We start from the raw sequence: 23,669 nt of genomic DNA on the forward strand, positions 1-23,669 counted from the left end.
CAAGGAATCAAAAGGGCAGGTAAAATAGGCGACAACAGCAATGTTAGGTCAAGCAATAATACTCATTCTATAAAGTTTGAATCAGCTTTAAGTGGACTTTGTTCATTACAAGACGATTTTTGCAGTGCTGACAATCTCAAGAGCTTACTATAAAGAAGTCTGAGACGACAGTCTCTTTTCCTCTTACTTCAGTTTGGAGTTTCCATATGCCTAGAAGTTTTTAGAGTTGCATTTTGCATCTTGCCCTCCAGAAACTCTGCAAGAGAAATATATTTAAATACTTGAATCCAATGTAAATACGTTATTTACTTCTTACTTCATGTACAGTAAGAAAATTTTTAAAAAGAGGCATTATGTACAAAAGGGTGAGAGCTTGCAATGGTGAAACCTAACCTGTTTTAATGAAGCCAACAGTTTGCCAAAGAAAGTTATCGGTCACAAAAATTAAAAAGGACTATTTGACTTCAGCTATTCTTTCAAAAGCATGCAGGAAATAAATGAGGCAGGAACAGATGACTTATCTTTCTCTCGCACTTTATGCCTTTGTCAGAACATCACCTTCCTTCCTGTCATGAAAGGAGACATCAGATAGCCCTAAAATTCCACATTTATTAGATCTTGTCAGCAATCAAATGAATGCAGGTATTTATTGCATCAGTGTGGCAAAGATCTAGCCGTTTTTCCTCTGTATATAATCAGAAGGAGTAAAAAAAACAACAGGAGCAAAGCAGCATCCCTACACTCTTTTACTGATATGTTGGCACTGCACAAAAACTTTAACAATCATATTTTAAAACATATCTAGAACATTAAGAAGGAAAAATATAATAGGATTTTCCAGAGGATGGAAACAACATACTGCATCTTGGAAAACAGGTTATTAGATGTTATTTTGAAAAGAGGCATTGCCTGCCCTGTTTCTAGCCAAAGGGGAATCAGAGCACGGAAGGGTGACATGCTGCAGAAGCTACTGGAGAGAAGAATTCAGATCTCAGAGTTCCAGATCAATGTATTTCCTCCACAACAGATGCATTATCAACTAAAGGAGTAGAGACATCCAGATCAGTGAGTAATTGCTTGTCTTAATCCAACAATCTGCGTTTTACATTTCTTCACAGTACTAACAAACAGTGCAAGATGCCCAGCCAAATAAGAATGCTGTTTTATCTTCTTTTGAAAAATAAATGATCCTTGCATGATTTGCAGTTACTGTATTAATTATGAAAACATCTACTTACTTAGGACTTTTTAAAGCCAAAGAGTACAACCATTTAAACATTGATTGAATTTCAGCGCCTGAGTGAACTGCCCCCAAGGAATCCCAGCCACCAAATCACTTGAAAATGCCCATGTAAAGTAGCAAGTATCACACAAACACTGACAGCAAATTCCGTGATTTCTGTGTCGCTCTGCATTGTTATCTGCTGCTTATTTAGAGATGAAGTTCATTCTTCCTTAATTCCATATAGGCTAGTGAGATGATACAAATGTCTTTGCTTAAGTAGCACTGACTCCATTAATACTTAACTACAGAGAATAATAAAAATAGAGCAAAAAGTCTCAGGAATTAAACTACTACTTGCACAGCATTTCCTCATGCTATTTTTTAAATACTTATTATCTCTTTGACTATACTTTCCCATTAACAAAAAATCTCTTGTACAATAATTGTTTAATGTAGTGCTGCTGGAAAAAAAAGAAATGTAGAAGACCAAGGGCTCTCTGTCCCTATGGACTAACATTTTTCATTGCCACAAAAGTAACCAGGGTCAAAATTTTGAAAATCAGATGCCTATGTCTAGGCTGTCAGTGGCTTCCTTTACAGCTGACTTTATATCACCATTTCCATAAATCAGTGCCTCCCTTGCAGATGTTATATTAAATAAAACCTCTCTTATTTTTTTTCCCCAATGTTTGCTTCCCAAATAACAAGAAACTGAGAAAAAAACCTCAAAAGTAAGCTTTTATATAAAACGGAAATATTAAATGCATTATTTCCACAAAGGTAATAATAGCATGTGAAAAAGTCAAAACCAAAGAGCTAGATTCCTACTATAAGCCTGCTCTACACTTCTACAAGGAGCTGTTTTAGAAGAGAAAACTCTACAGGTAAAGAATAAAAGTGCGGTTAGATTCTTTTTTCCCCCCTCATATCTTATAAAATGTTTATTACATTTTAGACCTTGTGACTTCATAATGAAATTATTTTGATCAGGGCAGAAATGTATCTGATTTATGATACATTTGATAAATGATTACTTGAAAAATTATTGAAACACTTCAAATTAAATATAAATATAGAAAAAATGATGCATTTATATATTTTTCCATTTCCAACCTTTCATCCTTACAACCTTCGCAGAAGATTAGGAAGCAGTCTCTAATTATAACAAAATGCATAGAGTATTTTATATAACTTTGTACTGCAAGGCTTTCATTATAACAGGGTTAAAGAATTTAACTCTCAGTGGAGTAGTAAAGATTTAGTTAAAGTCTGCGAGCACTGTGTTTTCAATATCTGTAAAGGAGCATAAGAGATGTGCAGAGTAATTCTTACTACAGTATTACAAATGTTATTTGCTGAAAGTCTATTAGTACTTTCACAATTTTATTTCCTAAACTCAAATAATTCTAATGTTGTTTGAAGACATATTACAAACCTCTTGCCTCTTCTATTCTTTTAGTTTCATAGCCTCACAGCATCTGGGCTATCTATATTTGTTAAGAGAAGTAAATGTTCTTCCTCTGTTCTGGAGCAATCTTTTCTTGCCTGACAAATAGAAATGATAGAACAACATTTGGGCATAGAACTACAGCCCCCGTTGGCTGCCCCTCCTATAGGCTAATATTTCAGCCTTAATGATGTTAGTCATCTTATATTAAATATAATGGTGCTAGACAAATTGTGAATGATGACAATAACTTATGTAATTTTCTGAAAAGCCACTTCAGCTGTTAAATTGTCCTACTTCTTAATTCTTGTGCTGTTGGTAATGGAATCACTTGAAATTATGGCAAGCTAAAAGCATAAATAAGCTATAAATAAAATGGAGCATTTTGCTATAACACAAGGAGAATGCCATGCCTGAGTCCTGGTCTTACAAGTACTTAATGAAGTCATTTTTTACTTATATGTGAGTTTTATTTGCATTTCAAGGCTAGACTCTTGTTAATGCACAAAGCTGAAGTGGATTTTAGTATGGGAATGAAACTGATTTACTAATTATTCTTTACTTACAATATTTAAGTAACCTATGATAGTCATCAGAATAGGAACGATGACTTCAACTTCAGGAACCTGCTGAAATTCAGATTCCATCAGTTTAGAAACTCTACTTACAATTATGGCTGGATTCAACCAACTGTTCTTTAGTGTTTTCTATCACAGCTGTATTCTGCATTCTTGAAATGTTTTCCACAGACTTAGCTATGTTTGAGGCTATGACAAACACATAGAATTCGTATGGTATTTTTTTCCCCTTTAGTAAAAAGCATGAACTAAAAAAGCAATCTTGGGATTTAAATGTTTCATGGTACAAAAAAAAGTATTTATAAGCAATCCTCCTTATGTTTGGCTCACTTAAGACTCTGACTCAGGAAATATGCCTAGACTACAAAAATCTTATTTTCACTCCTTGCTTCCAAACTGCAGACAAGGTCAAAGAAAAATAATCTACAGTTTTCAAGAGGGTTATTTTATAATTAAGAATTGAAGTGGTTCATATGCAAGTCAATATTATATATTTTTATATCATTTTGGATACATGTATACACAAAAATTATAATTTCATAGAAGAACAGAGAAATGAACTAACATAGGCATGACATGACATGAAGTACCATGTGTGAAAAATAAAAAAGGAACTCCATAACTCCTTACAATTTGGGTCTTAAATCCAGGAAATTAAATGAATTTAAATCTCTAACTATTACATAACTTTCCAAATGAGCACTGCAAAGGAAGTTTTTTTTTTCCTAAGCATTAATTAATGAATTCATTAATTCATAATCAATAACCCAGTGAAATAAGTATGTGGCATTAATTTTAAAGACAAACATAAGCACAGACAGCTTTACTGGCATATTCAAGAGTGCATAACATCAAAAAAAAGGTGAAAAAAATTAAAAAAACAAACACAGCCATCTTAGTTTTCTTAGAAGCTGAGAGGAGGAACTTAAACTCTTTTGTCAAGAACGTCTTTGCGGGAAAAAAAAAAAAAGAGAAATTTCAACCATGACACAAAACTGCAGTACAGAATCAAAATTCGGTAAGGAGCAAAGAGTAGATCAAGTCTGGAAAAAAACAGGGAAGTAAATAACACATTTTATCTGTAAAGTGCGATTTAGTTATTAGACAGAAGTCTAATGTGAACTTGAGATGGCAGAGAAATTACATGCAATATTGGGATTTTGATAGAGGACATTTGCTAGTCGTCCACCTGATCAGAAGAGGCAGAATGAAGAAACAATAGCTGAAATGGAAAGCAGGCAGATAAAAAGATGAAACGGGGCAATCAATGGGAAATTTCAACAGCTGCTTGAACAAGTGCTGGAATCCATTAAATTAAATTGCAAAATGTCACCAGTTCAGCAACCAGTCACAGTTGCAGTTTACAGTAGTGTGGCACAGTGGAGAGGTCATGTTTCATTAGGATTAGCCCTGTTTCCTTTTAACACAGTTCCCTGAATATCATGCAAGAAGTGATAATGTTCCGATTTTTAAAAAATTGACAAGTTCCTTGTATGCACCACTCATTTTATATACTCATTTACACCATATATTTCTGCTGTAACAATACTTGCAGCAAATACTTTCATCTACACTGTATATATCAATATATATAAAGCAAACCGTTAAAATTTTAAAATTCCAAAAGTCTAAATCTAGATTATCATAGGTCTCTTTAAGAAACAGTATAGATGCTTATCTTGTTTTCTTGCACTTGTAGTCTTTCCCATTAGAATCCAGTTCTAGATGTGTAAGATATTGTTCTGTAAAACATCATCGTCTCAAAGCTTGCTGGGGATGCAGATGAACAAGTCCAGGCAAGTCCTGGGCAGATGTTGAGAGATCCTTTCTCTGGAGAACTTTGATGGATAAGTCCTGGGCAAGGATTGTGAAATCCTTTGTCTGAAGGACACAGGTGGACAAGGCCAGGGGCAACGAGAGAAACAGAATCTGCAGCAGAATCTGATGGATCCTGGTGGTGACTATCCCCGCTTTATGCAACTCTTGCTCCTTTCCTATCTTCTCTATCGCCCTCCTTCCCTTCCCCATCTCCCTGATTAGGATTTATAATAAACTGGTTGGACTAACATATGAACAGCTGTTTCTTAATCTCACACCAGGTATACAGATATTAAAAGAACTTCATCTCCCTCCTATAAATTGGATCGAGACAAGATGTTCACCTTTGGTCACTTGATGCTCTCAAACGTCCAAACAACTCTGGACACCATCTTCTCAGTTCCTCAAACCCTACACTTTCTGAAGATATACAGATATACAGATACAGAACAGGATGCCATTAAGCAACCCATACCAAATTCAGTAGTTATGATAGTAGGTGTATTTTTTCTTTTACTCATAAGAAAACAAACATTAAAAAAAAAAATTCCTTTCGATATTATCTTTTACTGTATCATTTTCCTTTGAGGCTGTAGCTGCCTTATGACCCTCTCACTACATTGTGAAAGTAATGAATAAAGAAACATTACTGATTAACTTATCAGTTAAGTGTGGGTTCAAGCCCTTTATGAACTGAGGGTGTAATAGGCACTATGACATAGATGAATTAAATGAATATGGTAAGCTTATCTAAAAATCATTTTCTTTGTGTCAGCTCCAAAATGCAGCTAATTTTTCCTCTTACGTATATATTATGCCAAAGAGTTGAGGTTCCAGACAAAAAAAGAAAAATAAATGGAAAGCAGCACTAAGATACAAGTCTGAATTTCAGATATCACGGATCACTTAAAGCCTTGCAAGTTGAAACAACACAAGAATATTTGGACCCTCACATTATCAGAATTCTTATTACTCAAATAAGTGCAGCAAAACTTCACAGAAACTATTTAATGGAATCATACAATCAGGTAATTGTACAAATTATACAATCAAAAAGATCCTCAAGGTTGGGAACACCAACTGCCAGCCTGACTTACCAAATGCTGTCATGGAAACATATCTGTTAGTGTCAGCCACATCCACACATATCTTAAGGGAAGAGACTCCACAAATTTCCCAGACAGCCTGTTCCCCTGTTTGTTCATACCCTCCATAAAGAAATTATTTCTGATGCCCAATCTAAACTTTCTCGGTGCAACTTGACATTCTTTCTTCTCATCCTATCTCATCAACTGCCCTCTAAAGATGAAGTATGTGTTGAAGTAGCAAAAGCCTTACAGGATATGATTTGATCTAGGGTTTAATCTGATTTCCTTCAGCTTTTCTCCTGAACCCTCAAAGTTTTATCTGATCACATCCTATGTGCTGTACATACAGAATTACTATGTCAAATTCATTATTTGAATAAATTATGTGACTGAACACACTGATATAAATGAAATCAGGAAGTAAAACTTCAGAGAGGAAAAATCATCCCTCATTCTCTAGAAAGATGAAAACAGATATTGCATGACTTAACCAATCAGTAATGGTTCTCCTCGTAATTACATAATGAAAGTATCAAATTTTACCTTGCTACAAACTCAAAAAGAATCAATGAATATACTTCAATTTATTTCCTCATTCAAAGCCTACACTCTTATACTGAGGGATGTCTTACAGCATTGGAATCAGTTTAGAATTTCTGGTGGGAATAATTTACTCTGGTAAACAATAACAGCAAGAACATTTGAGATAGAGCCAGTTTGGGATCAGCTCCAGTGAGATGCTGAGAAAGAATTTAAACATGCGTTTTAGGTCTATATTCCTCAGTTGGTTTGACACATTGTTTCCCAAATACGCAATGTCTCAGGAAACAACACAGCGTTTAATGAAACATAACAGTTATTCCCCAAGATAAAAATACTCCACAGAATGACCTGTGTGTGAAGTAAATTTTTAGTGGTTGTTTACCCAATAATATCTCGTAGCAATATATTCAAGTACACCCATGTAGAAACACTGACAGTAGAAGACCATGCAGTTCTTAAACACTCAGAGTAATAACTAAGTATTGTAATTAATGATTAATTTAAAGGTTTAAGATTAGCAAAATTAATCACATGGTACAGAAAGATTTTGCAAGTAGATAAGAAAAATTATATAGGGAAAGGGGATGAGTTTGCATTATCCGCACTCTGTGATAGTTCATTAGGTTGGCTTTTGCCGAAGAAGTCAAACGTAAGTATGTGTGTGCAGTAGCTGAAACATAAAAAGAAGGCAGCTCCTGCTGGGAACATGGGGAGAAGAGCTCTTAGATTTCTCTACATGAGGCTAGAGAAATGTTTGGGAATATGTTCCCCTGTGGAGTTCAACAGCCAAGTAACCATTAAACAGCTAAAATCACGGCATAAGCAGAGGAGAAAGACAGAAGACAAAAAAGCCTCTACAGCAACTCATGTACTGTGTTAGTGACAAAAACTAAAGCACTGGATCTAATGGTCATTACTGATATGTTTCTGTTTCACTGAGGTAGATTTGCAAAGTCTTAAGAGCAATCACAGGTCTTAAAGTAAGAATAATGGATATTCTTTAAAGAAAACACAGAGTAATTAAAATATAGAAAAAATGTCTATCCATATATGACTATAAAGGAAACAGAAGGTCAGGAAATCATCTATTCATGCTACTGTAAGTAATAACAATTAAAAAAATAATAATAATTACAAGAGAAGAAAGTGCTGTCTTGTTTATCTAGAATTTATGAATTTATGTGAAAGGAGCAGAATCACAAATTCCACACTGGAAAGCCAGCTTAAAAACATACTTTCTACATCTTATACCATCCCCACCAGAAATAAAAAGCTTGACAAGCCATAATGCTTACAGTGGAACTGAAGTCAACTCCTCCTGTGGCAGCACTGGTTTGCCACAATTTCATGAAATGTGCATCTTCTTCAGTAAAAAAAGCCTACAAAGATCAACTGGGATCAAACAGTAAGTAGAAGGTGCCATCTTTACCCTGAGGTTCTGGATTTTACTTCCTTTACTTCCATCTTATGTTTTCTCGTGCCTAGTTATCTAACTGCTTAATGAGCTTCACGCATAGCTTCACACTCCTGCATTAAATCTTCCAGTAAAATAAATACTGCATGTTGCATTTCTCATAGAATTGATGGGATTCAAAAAGAGAAGAGAAAAGCAGATGACACATTTTCTTCACTGAAAGGTGGTGTCTGTGACCAGCAAGAGCACTGGATAAGTAATATTTTCTCTAGCTGTGAGCCATAAATCTCTTGGAGGTCATACAAAGGTCTAACAAGAAAGCTTTCAGTGAGGAATGGCTCAGGTCCCGCAAGTCTGGGAAATACTTACTCCAATTTTTATACTTCCTAGAAAACTTAATTGCTGGAAACAGTTCAGCTCCTTCAAAGTGAGGATGTCAATAATTGTAGTTGTTTTTTGTTCTGTTATGAAGAAACCGATTACTACTGAATGGTAGAGATCACTTAAATGAGCTGAAAGGGCCCTTAACTTACAGAAATTTGCATAAATGCAATCACAAAGTAAAAGAGGTGGGGTAAATGATAAGGCAAATAGATCATTGTTCCACAGCCATTTCTCTTTGCAGCAGTGCTTTTCTCAGGGAACTCTTGCCTCCTCTGTCCTCAGACACTGTTTTCATCCCCTGAACAGTCATTTGGTTGTGCTGATGTAATTCCACTTGCTCAACAGATCTCAAGGGAATCAAGTTATAAGTCCCACATCAACAACAAGCGTCCTTGTAAAGGCAGATTAATTTTAAAACAGATCAGTAATCTGTTTCATCACACAACCTCATAAACATGGACAAGAAGTAGGGACAGAATCAATTTAAGAAAAATGAGCTACTGAATCACTAACTTAGGACTAGGGGACAAAGAAGAATGACTAATTACTGACTAGAACACAGATGAGGAAGAGTGTCAGTTAAACACGGTACCTACTGGGGGCAGAGAAGGACAGGAAAAATCAGCAAAAAGAAGGAAAAAACATGGTTTGGTGTGAATGAAATCAATAAGACTTTAGCAGAATTGTATCCAAGAACATTTACTATGTTTTTCCACAAGTCCTTTATTAGAACTAAATACAACGAGGCTATTGAAGCCTGCAAGGACAGAACTGCAAGACCAAATGAATATAGAAGCATTGATTAAATTCAGAGTGAGGAGGGTAAGAGTACAAAGGAGACAAAAAATATCTCTACAGAATTGAGGGAGGAGAAAAACAGAAGATTAATTAATTCACCTTTTAAATTATATAAATACAAACAAAGTAAAACAACAAAATGTATTGTGAACACACACTCATTCCTTTTGGAAAGAAACTTAAGGAGTATTAAAAAAACACAAGTCACAGAACATATTAATTATGCTGGACTACTCAGCTCTTTACAGTCCTCCTCTTTCTACTGCCTACTTCCAGAGAAAATAGACCTATGGAAGCACCCTCCTTTCTCACTGCTGAACACAACTCAACATTCCGATTCCCCCTCACTTCATAAACCTCCAGCTGTTTTCACTGGGAGTTTTGGCCTCTAACTGACAGAGTTTAAACTTCCTAATAGCAGCAGGACAAAGTCTGTACAACATCTGAAACACACTACCCTCAAAAAAATGTGTTCTCCCAATTACAAAGACAAGCATTCAGAAAATATCACAATTCCTTGCACAGGAACTAAATTGCTTCAGAGGAGGGAAGAAAGTGAATGGCAAATTTCTACTTCAGTGAGGCTTTTCTGAGAAAATGAAGAAAGCAGAAAGCAGAGTTGCTAATGCATGAAGACTTTTATTGCAGTTGTCATAGGAGTAATACAGGTTAAAACCCTTAACCTAGAAAGTTCCAGATTATTTAACCTCATGATAGGCTTTTAGATTAATTTGAGGACCTACAATAAGCAATATGGATATGCATATGGAAGTATAAGGGTGAGCACAGTTGTTTATTTATCATCTTCAGAATAATTTCTTATGAACACTACATTCATAATCACGACTAGGAAATGACTAGGGAACATGTAGCCTCTTTAAGTAAAAAAATGAAACAATGACAGTCAATTTGTCCTTTTCTTCTGCAGGGCATTAGAAGTAACTGGCATTCTCATTGTGACACTGTGCATACATACATCAATGGTTTTATAAATTCACTATGAACTGAAAGAATTTAACTTTTTTCTCCAAACAAACTTAACTACCATAGACAACAAGAAACTCCTCTTCTGAGTTCTGTCAGTTCTTCACAGAATAACAGAATCATAAAGGTTGAAAAGACTGCTAAGATCACCTAACCTAACTGTCCACCTACCACCAATATTGCCCAATAAACCATGTTCCTTAGTACCACATCTACACGTTTGTTGAACACCTCCAGGGACAGTGACTCAACTACCACCCTGGGCGGTTCATTCCAGTGCTTTTGGAAAAAGTTTTTCCTAGTATTCAACCAGAACCTTCCCTGGCACAAACTGAGGCCATTCCTTTTCTTCCTATCACTAGTTACATGGAAGAAGAGGCTGAACCCAAGCTTGCCACAACCTCTTTCCAGGGAGTTGTAGACAGCAATAAGGTGTTCCCTGAGCCTCATCTTCTCCAAAATAAACAAACAAAAAAAATCCTAGTTCCCTCATAAAAATTGTGCTTCAGACCCATTACCAGCTTTGTTGCCCTTCTCTGGACACGCTCCAGGGCATCAATGACTTTCTTGTACTGATTGCAGTACTAGAGGTATAGCCAGAGCCTGGGGACAATCGCTTCCCTGCTTCTGCTGTCTAAGCTATTTCTGATAGAAGCCAGGATGCTGCTGGCCTTCTTGGTCACCTAGACACACTGTTGGCTCACATTCATCATGTCATATAAGACTGTCAGCCTGATCTCAGTGCCAGGAAATGTTATGAAACAGATCATCTTGAGTGAGCTCACATAGCATGTACAGGACAATTGGAGGATCTGATCTAGTCTGCATGGGTTCATGAAAGACGGGTCCTGCTTGACCAACCAGATCTCCTTCTATGACCAGGTGACCTGTCTGTGGATGAGAAAAAGGCTGCTGATGCAGTCCATCTAGACTTCAACAAGGCCTTTGACTCTGTCTCCTTCAGCATCCTCCTGGAGAAGGTGGCAGCCCATGACTTGGACAGGCACACTCTTCACTAGGGAAAGAACTGGCTAGAGGCCAGGCCCAGAGAGTGGTGGAGAATGGAGTTAAATCCAGCTGGCAACTGGTCATGATACCAACCAGAGGCTGGTATTTGGGCCTATTCAGTTTAATATTACTTCTCCACCACATTAACCACCACACATGCAAGTTCAAATACGACGTGTAATAGAAGATTATGCTCACATTTCCCTCCCACCAGATTAAATCCTCTGATTTTACTCTTCAACTTTTAAAACATTTCTCACACTGTGATTTTAATCAAACTGAAGCAGAAAATAAAAAGAGCAATACAAGTATCGCAAATGACTGCAGTTCTAACATATTCAGATTTTCTTACTGATCTTCATCTGTTATTTGATTTTCATCAGTTTGTTACTTGGAACAGTGGAAAGGTCATTAGAAAACATTTCTGGTGACACTCTTTCTAAACACAATTAGACAAAATTAATTCTGATGCTATTACAGAAAAATTAAAAAAAAAAGCAAGGAAGAAAATCTTCCATAACACTGTTTAGGAAAGGTGAAAACTACTAATTGATCTTGAATATGGAAGAGGATCTTTAGCTAGTATAAGCTGATAACCTCACTGTGACACAATAGACTATGGCATGTACAGCAATGGTGTCATCATCGCTTCAACACAAATTCCTAAACCCAATATGCACTTTATTTTTTGTTAATCTTGTTAATTATAATTCTTATTTAAGTAAGTTAATACCACTGATTTCCATTTGAGATCAAGTTGGATACATAAATTTTATACACAGCTTGGATTTGATTTGTTCTTGCTAATACAGATCAACTTCATTTGTCGTATGATATCCATTTTTCACTTTTTTTTCCTTTTTGCACTATAATAGATTGAAACTCACTTACTGTGAATTCACTTACTGTTCATCTTGTTTATTTTAAATTTAACATTTTGCTTCAGTAAAGGATTACACTAGCTTTCAGATCTGCCACTAGTGGAAAAAAAGTCCTAATTCCTAAACTTCATCCTTCATCTATGTGCCTCAGTTTGTTTGCTTGTAAAATAGGAATAACGATCAAGAAATACAAGTTGTGAAGATAAACAAATGATCTACTCACTTTTAGAAAATACTGCTTTTAAGCATGATGTCTTGCTAAATGAAGCCATTTCTGAGTTCAGTGTTCAGAGAAATTGAGCATTTTTGCACTGATTGGTTATTTAACATCTTAATGAGTGTGCTGCCATTTGCATTAAGATGTAGTGTATTTCTGACTATTGATCAGAAGTTCAGGGAAGCATCTCTTGTTTCCTTAAGCATCAAAAGGAATTAATGACTGTGAAGTAGTTAAATAGTGTTGTAATCAGCACAGAAAGAAAAATCACAGATATACATCAAGAAGATTAAATAAAGGTACTAGTACCCTCATTTTGGCATGAGTCTGAATAATGTTGATCCTTTTATTCCTTGCACATATAGCTCTTCTCATTATAGATGGTGACATAATATAATAATGTTAGAAAACTACTGGAAATAATACATAGGCTGTTCTGAAAGCAGTACCTCCTATTTTATTATGTTGGCCAATGATGTCAGTGGTGGTATTGCAGAAGAAGTTGAACATTCTCACCAATACTCTGTTACACTGCTATTGTGTGACAGAGCGGAGCAGCAAGGCAGTCAGACAAAACGGTGTCTGATGTGGAAGTGCATACTAAGAAAAGGTGTATCACCTAATTCCTCCATGCAGAAAAAATTGCACCCAGTAACATTCATGGATGCTTGTTGAACATTTATGGAAACCAAACAGTGGATGTGAGCACAGTGAGGCAGTGTCTGGTGCATTTCAACAGTGTGACAGCAGGTCACCTCCACTAATGCAGTTTTTCACGGGTATGATCTGCAGGCTCTTGTTCATCACTGGTGAAAATGCACAGCTAATGGTGTTAACTGTGCTGAAAAGTAGTGTTTTGTAGTTGAGAATTTGTTCTATTTAATAGTGTTATTGTGCTCTCTGTATCAACTGTAATTTCTACAGAATTAAATTGGAGGCATTACTTTTGGTGCCACACTATATATATGTAATGGCAGTATATAATAGCCTATTTGATATAAAGTATAAAGTACTGCTTCAGCATATCAGAAATATATTCTCAACTTCGTTTCAATTTACTTATGTCAGCTACTACATTTTATGTCATATAAAATCAGCTTTGTGTATACAAAATAAAATGTAGGTATTGCCCCCAAAACAATATTTGACTTAAATCAGTTCAAATACCTGTATGGCTGAACAGAACATTTTACTGGATTAAAGTGATCTTCATTCCAGAGAAAAACATTATATCCAGGTCAGCCTGGTGATGTGAGCTGTCTCTTTGCCATCTGTTCCTAAGCAGGAAGAACACAGGATAGTTCTGCCAGAGGGAATTCCTTCCCAGAGGCTGATATTTGGCAGACAGTCTCCATACTTATGCTTTACAGAGCAGCAGGAAGCATTCTCAGCACCTGTGTCTCAAGGTGCAGCTCCCTTTTATTTACCTGCATACATGTTCTTCTGAATTTTTACCTCTAGCAATGTAGTCGGTCCTGTGGTTTCACTGTGATTCATCTTAATCCTCAACACCAGAGAGGTTTAAAAATAAAAAGAAGCTATATCTAGCAAAACTTTAAAGTTTTACATAGTACAAGCAAACAGAGAATGGCAAGGCAAAACAAACAAACAAATCCAACATAAAATATCATCCTAATCATAATGTTGTTCTATTTTATGCTTACAATTAAGTTTAATTATACCCTTCATGTAAATGCCTTTCAGTGTGGTTTTGCTCAAAGGCCATAAAGTCATGCTTCATAAAATCATGAAACCTTCACACACCTCCACAAGAATAACTTTCTTCTCCAGTTACTTTGATATGGCTTTATATGCCCTGGGGAGTTCTAACTGTAGTCAGACACCTTGTGTATGTAGATCAGTTTCACTTCGCTCTTTTAGTAATCATATTGCTTAGTCCAGGCAGTTCATCTGGTAATATGCAAGTCTGGTTACTGCTATTGATCAGGATCTTCACAATAAAGATTAATACCATACATCAGATATAAACCAAAGTTGTGTGCCAAAGGAATTAAGTAAACAAATGTTACTGAGTGCCACTTATTGGGATCAACTTTTTAACCACGTTCCACTCCACTGCAGCCAAAGCAAAATTTCCACTAAAATAAGTGTTAAAAGTTACAGTACAGGAGCCTAGAACAGGAGAGCAAACAGAACTTTCAGGAAAATACCAGAACATTCAACCTTGTAAAGAATAAATATTCCAAATTTCAGTACCAGAAGAAAAGTTTTCTGATACCTGTCATAACATGACTTGAGAAATACAGGATGAGTAGTTCAATAGGTAAGAAATAAATGAAATAGTAACGGAGAAATAACAATCAAAAACAGAAGTGGCAGATGAACAAAGCAGTAGCTCTAGAGAAGGAGAAAAGAGAGACACTGAACAGCTTGCATCCTGACACACTGAGAGGTGAGCTTTTCTACCAGTTTTTTTTACGAAGAAAGAATTTGACACAGCAAGTTTAAACATGAAGATATCCGTTTTCCTCACAAAATATATCAAATTCATTATATACAGTATTCTCAGCTGTGGGGAGGCAATGAATAATGCCAGTGAGGACTGCCTACTCCTGTCTAGCTTCTTTATGTTTTTCTCAGATCATTCCAAAGATCCAATGGTCTGTTCTTCTCATGTCACAATCTTTAGGACTTTTTGTGAAATATTAAAGGAATTTCTACTAAATTTTCCTCTCCCCATTTGTTTCTTGAGGGTTATTGACTTTGATTCTATCTGAGGTTTCTTTAAGACAAATTCCTAGAGCTCTCTTTGTTAAAAGAAAAAATTCTGAACAGAATAGAAGCTTTATAGATTACATTCATAGACACAAAGAATATGAAAAAATTACTTAGTTGAGCATTCCCTTTGCCTGCTAGCAATAGACACTGCCCACATAATCTTGCATGAAAAAATATCCCTGTTTTGGACTGTAGTACCTAGTTGTGAAAACATAGGTCAGTATCTATAGCCATTCAAAATAAAGGCTTTTTTTCCTAAATATGTCTATGTTAATTGTTATCAGGTTGAAAGCACTTCTGATTTGATTTGAATATCTCATTTCTTCTGCTGTTCCAAACTCTGAGACACACCTCAATCTCAAATGGAGTTTTTCATTACGTTTGAAGCTGTATGTCCTTTCATTTAATTTGAAAGGCTTGAACTGTTCAACAAAATATAGAACAAAACCGATTACTAAGCTGTTAGGAAGAAAGAGGAAAAACAGAACAAGCATTGACTGCTATGAATTTACTTACAGATAACATTTCTGGAGAACAGTGATTGCCACGAAAATAAAAGTTAAGACCACTCATCTTAAAATAGACCAAAAATAAGTATTTATCACATAAAAACAAAACAGTAAGTATATATATGTATATATATTCAAGTAGAGATATTTAGTACTGATATCAGATCAGTATCACTGACTCAGAGGAAAACAAAAGGCTGTCACCAAAAATATAAATTACCTTTTACCATCAAGATCTCAAATTACATTAAAAGAACATTCTTATCTTCTCCTTCTTTCAGCCAGAATCGCCTTTCCAACGCTAGTCCACTTGACGCAATTTAACCAGTGAATCAGAGACTGAAATGCCAGTCCACTAAGCATCCTGTTTCACATTAAGAGTAAGGGTGGCTAAGTTCAAATTCTATTTAGTATGTTGCAGATAAATAGATCTCGATGTCATCACATCTAGTTTCACTTTCTTTCCCTATTTACCCTGAAGAGCTGTAGTTTCTTTACCTAGTGTAAAGTCTGACACCCAATTTGCTTTCTATGACATTGAGGTTAGATTTATCACAAAAGCAAGAGCAAGCACAAATTACAGCATTTTCAGACTACCTATTTTATAGGAGGAAAAATGCACCAAGAAAATATTTGAAGCACATCTTAGAACTGCAGCTTGAATTTCAATGATTCCAACCATTAATAAGCTATTCTTGTCTTTTGTTTACAGTAAATTGCTTGAGACCAATTCATACTTTTTTTTTTTTTTTTTTTTTTCCCCCCCTAAACACTTGTGCATCCTCATTATAAAAAAACTTATTAACTCATTTCTTCTATGTGGTTAAAAAAAAATTAGGTCTGGGGAATCTTGTGTGGAAATCAAATATATGACAACTTGCAACCAATTTGTCCAAATCTGGGAGGCAAAACTTCTCTTTCCCATATCAACAAGTTCTTCTGTCATGTTGCTACAGTTGGTGTTACAGCAAGAAAGATTATCATGGTAAAAATGTGAAAAGAAACGAACAGAGAAGGAATGCTCACCTGTACCTGATGATCTAGGTTTGCAGGAAGGACTCCACAAAGGAGGAACCTCCACAAAGAAAACCTTCCCCAGTGGCAGTCAGCCCTTAAGTGGGGTCTAGAAGAAGTGCAGCCAGGCTCCACTCCTTCCATGCAGGTGAATTGCCTTCACCTGTGCTCCCACGGCTGACTCAGTCCTTTCCTCAGGTGATCAATCAGTGGTTTGGGCCATGTTCGGACTCAACAGTTCCCATACACACATATTTTCATAACTTCTCCTAAAAGCAGTTTCTATTCTTTTCAGAGCTGAATGATTTAGACTCTCATTTTCTGCCAGCTGTAGATTATACAGAGACAAAACTCTCACTGAGTTATGTGAGTATAGATCGGCCTGTTTTCCAGTAGCTGCCAAACTTGTTGAAGCAGGGAAGCAATTTATGAACTGTAGTAGTGCAATCTCTGGATGGTTTTAATTAATAAGTACCAGAGAGCTGGACAGAATTTACTAGCAACAAAAGGGAAGGTATTTCCCAGAGATATTTGAAAGCCTTACCTACTATTCAATCAACTAAATCATACATACTCCTAAGAAAAAGCTTTCCTAATTAAATGATGTTTTGTGCTTTTTGGGTATATCAAGATGTGGGGATAGTACCTTTTGAAAACTTCTGCATCGAAGATCCCATTTGATTTTCCACCAGTTAATTTAGATGTATAATTTCCCATTGTTAATATACTTATTCTCTGCATATATTAAGGCACATAAATAAATGAAAGCAGTAAAAATCAGCTTATCAGATACTGTGTAACACATCATAGGACAGAATTGGTTAAGGATAAGTACACAAAATGAGTGTGTTTAATAAACTTAATTTTAACTGAAGACCAATAAATACGTATGTAGCAGGGACGTAGTCAAAATTAACTAGGCTTACATATATTCCATATAGATGAGCTTTTGGGACAACAGAGAGATTTAATGTTCACTGACTGGTACTTTCTGGCTGAACAAAGGAAGAATAGTAATGCTGAGGGGCTACAGATCAATAGTTTTCACATTCTCTTGACTTTCTTAAGCGTTAGCAATAAAAATATCCACAGTTAAGGTTCAGGGGAGGAAGAGTGTCTCCAAAAAGACACCAGATAAGTTTCTGAGAGAAGAATGAAATAAGTCAACCTAACAAGATTCTGTACAGGTAAAAATAAAGCTTCTAAATCTTCTTGTAAACAAATATTCTGGTATTCTAATTTTTCATATGGCTTATATTGCTGTCATTTTCATGAGTCTAATAAGGAATTTTTTTGGTAAGTCACTGTAAACTTCTTATTTATGTTATTAAACATGTTCAAAGGAAAGCAACAAAAGTCCTGTAAGATATAGCGTCTGAATTCTCCCTCACACAAGGAAAGAGATAGAAAGTCAGAGGCCTCAGTGTGAAAATTAAAACAGCATTCCCTACTGTTTTCTGCTGCATGTTACATCTATGAGCTTTAATAGCAGGCTGTGCAAAAACAGTCTAGCATGAATTACCTTTTTGGTAGATTTACCGTCATGAGAGGTGATGTTTCTCCTTGTTCCCCAAACTACTCTTGGATCTTCTCATCCTACTAGTCCATTGGAGAATGTTCCACAGAGTTGCCTGGACCACCTCACAGCATTCACCCTGTGAAAGAAATACATTTTGAAAATCTGTGATACATCAATTTAATCTTCTAGAGACATGCTAATCTAAACACATTGAGAAATAAGTAATGCAGATCAAAATATGATATGGAGGAGCTGTCATTATACTGTCAGAGAAGGTAGGAGTTGTAAGATATGCTATTCCCTCATCATACTTGCATGTGTAACACAGTTGCTGAAAGCACAGTTAATTTTAGGAAGACTTTAACACACAAATACCAGAAGAGATTTCAAAGGAAGCAATTAGCCAATGTGATCATCTAATCTCGCATATGAAGATCTTGCCTATTAGGAATGCCTACTGCATTTTTAAATGCTTAACAGTAATATGAAGGGTGTGTGTGTTACTGCTATATTTCTATAATGAGTAGCTTCAACATACATCCAGGGCATGATGATAAAAAGGATATTTTTCACCTATCTTTAGCAGCAGCAAAACACACACTTCTTGATGATGAGATATACCCCTAAGCATTTGAACCTACCTTGGAGAATTGAATGCAAATCGTGATGCAAATGAGACAAAAAATTTAAAATAATTACCCTGCTAAATTATTTTCAAGTTATAGCCTGGATAAATTGGGCCTATCCTATTTAAATCAATGAATAAATAAACTTTATAAATCATTATCATACATATAATTTCATAGCTTGTAAACAGAGGCATGAAATACAAAACAGATCTTTTATTTCAAATCTTATAAAATCACTGCTCATTTACTAAAGAAATATAAATTTCACGGCTTCTTGTTTATGACAAAAGACAATGGAGTAAATGGTGACTCCAAATAACCCATACGTCACTGATTCTGCTTTTCAAAGACCCAACTGCTTTCTATTCCTTTGGCCTCGGCTGCCTAGCAACCTCCACAGAGCTTTCTTAGTCTATACTAATTCTGGGCAGTTTATATTTATATATTTATTTATGATAATGTCTATAAGAAGGATACAGAAACAAAGAGCTGTTTCTTCCTTTTAACACTGGAGCCTAAATGAGTCACCTCAGTGTCTCAGTGAAAGACAGTCCTTGATTGTGCAATGAAAGGTACCTGCCTCTTTGAAATCACTTGGGAACTAAGAAAATCCCACTTTCCATGAGACAAAAGATGAATCTCTGTAAGATCATCTTGTTGTAATGGTCACTGATATTTCTTACCTTCCCTGTTGATTTGATTCTTTGACAAGCTTTTTCACCCTGAAATTCTAGCTGCTTATGTAATGCTCCTGCTTTCATGCAGCCTGGATCTTTTACGCAAGATGAAGACAGAGTTTGTGCTGCTGTACTGAGTCACAAGCAGTTCCTGCATCATCCAAGCACTGGAGAAAAATAGAGATTAAACTCTGATTCTCCAACTGTGTCTGTAACTCAAAGGGGTTCGGAAGGAGATGGGACTACTTATAATAGGCAGTTTGAAACTAGGTATGGACTTGTCTCTCAGTGAACCACTCAGCACCTTTTCTCGGAAGAGATTATTTCTTCAGGGTTTTTCACTTTATTATTTTTTCAAAACTGAGGGCTGCAAAGAAAATGTACTAACGTTATATAAGAAAATACTTCTTTTCTTGCAAATTCTGTTCAAATACCACTTTGTAAATACTGCCAGATCAATTTATAACCTGATCAGCACACTCCTCTAATCAGGAAAAAAAAAAAACAAAACACCAAAACAACAACAAATGAAGGTCAAGGATGAATCCTAATCTGCTTTTCAGGATAATGTGTTAAAGGTAGGATAACTGGTTATATCTTGTGGCCACATGTCAAAGACATGGCTTTTGGATCTCACTAGTTCTGAATAATGAACTCATATGGAAAAGTTTCTATTTACTTCTACATCAAATTGAAACAACTTGAAATACAACAAATATGTCTCTTGAGACATATCAATACGCCTTGATCCCTCCACTACATTTCCTTCTGATTAAGTTGACCTGTAGGTGTAATTTGGAGTAAAGGAGCAGAGCAAATCAGTAATAGAAAATGAAGCTGAAACTAGGACTCTTAACATCTACTTTCTGCTGTTTACGAATAGAGCTATGCATAAAGGTTATTCTAAGCAGAATAAAAGAATAAATAACCACCACGTTAAATCTTCCAGTTATACTTTAAAAAAAAAGTGTCTACATCAACATACATTAATTCATGATGTTGCTGAGACCATGACAATTAGAAGATTATGGAAGGCATCAATATTCATTTACCCCCAATTTAACAGTACAAACTATGTATTTTAAATAAATTCTTAATATTGTTTTTTAAAAAAAAAAACAACAAAAAACAGAACATCAAAACCTGAATTGCAATATTGTCCAACAAAACAAAATACAGACTACTGCATGAATAATAGAAAGGGATTAAAAAATAATATGTTGGGTAAAATAGGTTCATTCTTAGAGGTATTTATGAGCAGTGAAAACATCCATGGAAATAGATGTGCAAAGGGATTCATTAAACAGGAGAAACAGAATCTTTCTATTCAAGGAGTCAGCAGAGACAATTTTCTGAGTTGTTTTACCTCTGTTATTCCAAGCAATGACATAAGTTTATAGTTCTCACAAAACTCAATTTATACTCCTGAGAGTTACTATAAGAAATTCCAAGTATAATACAAAATAAAGTAGTTGCTTATTAATAAGTAGTTTCCTCATACTTATATTCACTTTTCTCACAGTATTGTTATAAAAGCAAAAATTGAGAACCTGATGTTTCTTACTCTTGTAAAGCATAGTCACGATTCACATTTTGGAAATAAATCTAATGAAAAATACCAGAAACATATACCTGAGTATCTATTTTCCCATTTACTTTAGTGAGCAGCTTTCAATAAGTCCAAGAACATACAGGTTGAAAATTGAAAATATTTTTCAAGTACTTTTATACAAAATCTAACAATAGACTTTCCTACAGAAAGAAAAAAGATGGGAAATATGCCGAAGTAGTTATTGGAGAGGAAAGTTTGGAAATGGGCAATAATTACAGAAAGAGAAATCCCTCAAGATACACTGAAGAATAAGTAGCAAGCAGTCAAGAAGTCTCATCTTATTTCTGAATACTATGATTAAGATTATGTGTGAAATCTAATATATTTATGCTGGCAGATATCACTTGCCATGCACGTATGCATAAAAAAGAAGAGGTATACCAAAAAAATTGATTTGGCCCACCTTTCTCCCTTCCTCTGTTTTTCCACTGAAAAGAAGAGAGGTGCAAAATAACTTAGCTTTCTGGATATGAACTACAACAAAATGCAATGTTAAAGAATGTTTGGACAAAAGACACTGTGAAGGAAACAAAGTGTTAAGAAAAATATGAAAGGAAAATTATTGTTAATATATAGTATAATCCTTGCTTGAGTAACTTGCCAAGAAGAACTGCAAGAAATCTTCTGTAAAGTCAATATTATCAGTCCCATGTTCATTTCCTTAAGTGCACTCATTTTACTTCAAACTTATGCCAGTATAACAGATCCTTTGTCTTTAAATTCTATCTAATAATTTATTAGGGCAGTAAAACCTCAAAACCGTTATTTTCTATAAATTGCAATGAGATGAAAAATATCTGGAATAAAAGAAAGACTAGAGAAAGAAAACACGCATGGTAGTATGTCCTACCATGTTGACACAGTAAATAAACGAGGACAATAAACAAATAGCTACACATTTCCACCTATTTTTAATGAATATTCAGCTTTCAGATATTCAAATATATCACTAAGAAGGCAGCATTCAACTACCAAATGAAAGGGGGATGTTTCAGATGATTGATGTTACTACAACTGGGTCCAAGTTGCAATTCCGTAAGAGCGCAGATCCCACATCTCATCAGGCTTTTTCCTGTTTGCTCTTGTAGAAGTCTTGGATACTCAGGGATATCTGAAAGGTGCTTTTACTTATGCATCTGCATCTGAATCACTCACAAGCAGTTCACAAAATGTGTGTGAGCTCTGGTTATTTATGTTAAGTAACAAGTAAGAGTAAAGTCAATAAAACAGGAAAATTGCAGGGTGCTATTACCACATAAGACTTTCAACAGTCCCAGAGAGTACAGAGAGGGAATGCTACTCTGTACAGTTTCTTAAATATAGAAGTATATCGTTATAAACATTCTTACCATTCAACATGAAGTTAAATCTTACCTCCAAATAACTGCTGACTCACTGTGCAGGAAACCTAGCTATTTGTGTTTTGTTGATGATGTGAAAAGGCACTCTTGCCAGTTTCTATTCCTCTCAATTTTTTATATATTCTGTTATTTCAGAGCTTTATTTTATTTTATACACTTATCGAATTATAACTTATACACACTAAAGAAGTGGCCAAATGTCCACAATCCTTGATTATTCATAGCAAGGCCCTAACTACATTTTTTTCTGATCTTTAACCCAGTAAAATCCTCAGTAAGGATTATTCCTCAGTAGCAGTCCTATAACCAGTCCTATAATTTTTCTGTACTGATCTTCTGATTTTTCTTCTTTCAAGAATACCAGATGGAAACAAAACAAAGAATAGTTGCAACTCTGGTATGTTGATATTTTTATACTTCTGCGTATGAGTTAAGCAGATGGAGATTAGGTAATTCTGCACAGCTATTCTCCAAAACAACTCAAGTTAAGGTATAAATACCAATTTCTATTATCATATTCCATGGTTTTCTATGTGACTGTTACAGCAAACAAATTCACTCGTATACATATATTATTGACTGGAAATGTTTTGTACATCTAATCAATAAACTAGTTTATCTGTGTTGAACCAATACTTCAGACTATTTGTTTTGCTCAACCTAACTAGTACTAAGTTGTGGATGATATATTTCAGAGCAAGAGTATAGTATGTGAAATAAGTCTAATGCCTCTTTAATGTGTATGTGTTTATAAACAAAAAATGGCATTAAAATATTTACCTCTGGCAACAGTCCTTCCATTTTATGACTAGTTCTTTTGACTACTAATAGTATTCTTCAGTAGTAGTTTAGTTAATTTATTTTTATTTATTTTTTTAATGAAAGATTTGACAAGGTTTGTCTATGAATACACATTTTGCTACTGTATACACAAATATGCATTTTGTGCATATATATGCAAATTCATCCCTGCTGTGCTGGTACAACACAATGTAACATTCACAAACAGAAAGAAATCAAAGAACAATTGATAGCATCACCTAACATATTAAATACAACAAAATAAATAACTTAGTGCTAACTTCAACTGCTAAATTCAGTGTGGCTGATATGAAACAAAGAGATTGGGACACACAGAAAAAAAAAAAAATGAATCTCAGGTGTACAAAGAAATAAGATGAGTGCGATTACATTCTCCTGAATTCTACCATTAGTTCCAGAATT

At 35.2% G+C, this 23,669-nt stretch overlaps 1 protein-coding gene across 4 annotated transcripts in view; it reads right to left on the minus strand.

Annotated features, from left to right (window-relative positions):
• The window catches only part of LRRC4C (leucine rich repeat containing 4C), a 453,808-nt gene that overhangs the window by 34,107 nt on the left and 396,032 nt on the right, over positions 1-23,669 (minus strand). For 2 of the 4 annotated variants that reach the window (XM_042814664.1, XM_042814666.1), the window contains 2 exons: positions 18,170-18,302; positions 149-256 (listed from right to left, as the gene is read on the minus strand). The gene's annotated coding sequence lies outside the window, so the exon portion shown is untranslated. The remainder of the gene's footprint in view (positions 1-148; positions 257-18,169; positions 18,303-23,669) is intronic. The other 2 variants (XM_042814665.1, XM_042814663.1) reach the window with 1 other exon arrangement.

The sequence above is a fragment of the Centrocercus urophasianus genome, unplaced genomic scaffold (assembly GCF_019232065.1).
Source record: "Centrocercus urophasianus isolate 14NV4802_14NV808 unplaced genomic scaffold, USGS_Curo_1.0 seq_14, whole genome shotgun sequence".
Lineage (NCBI taxonomy): Eukaryota > Metazoa > Chordata > Aves > Galliformes > Phasianidae > Centrocercus > Centrocercus urophasianus.